This window comes from Etheostoma spectabile, unplaced genomic scaffold (genome assembly GCF_008692095.1).
Source record: "Etheostoma spectabile isolate EspeVRDwgs_2016 unplaced genomic scaffold, UIUC_Espe_1.0 scaffold351, whole genome shotgun sequence".
In the NCBI taxonomy this organism is placed as follows: Eukaryota; Metazoa; Chordata; class Actinopteri; order Perciformes; family Percidae; genus Etheostoma; species Etheostoma spectabile.
In genome coordinates this window covers 459,583-459,916 of record NW_022605590.1, presented here as the reverse complement: position 1 = coordinate 459,916, position 334 = coordinate 459,583, and positions in this window count along the sequence as shown.

The following is a 334-nucleotide window of genomic DNA, read 5'->3' as shown; positions in this document are numbered from 1 at the left end:
GATAGATAGATAGATAGATAGATAGATAGATAGATAGATATTTATTGATCCCAAAAAACTGGGAAATAACTGTAAGGAAATCACACTGTAGCCACTATGGTACTGTAAATAGCACAATAATCTACTGTATTTTTTATCTTATGTTGTGTTTAATTGTTTTGTATTTTACAATGAACTCATGAAATACTGTAAATGGAAGTACAGTACCTTTTACTGTAAAAAAAAATTCACAGTAACTTGCTGGACAATTGTTACCAGTAAGTTACTGTAGATTTGTTGTTAAATTTGTTAAAGTGTACCTACACTGTAAGAAAAAATTCCGTAAATTAACAGA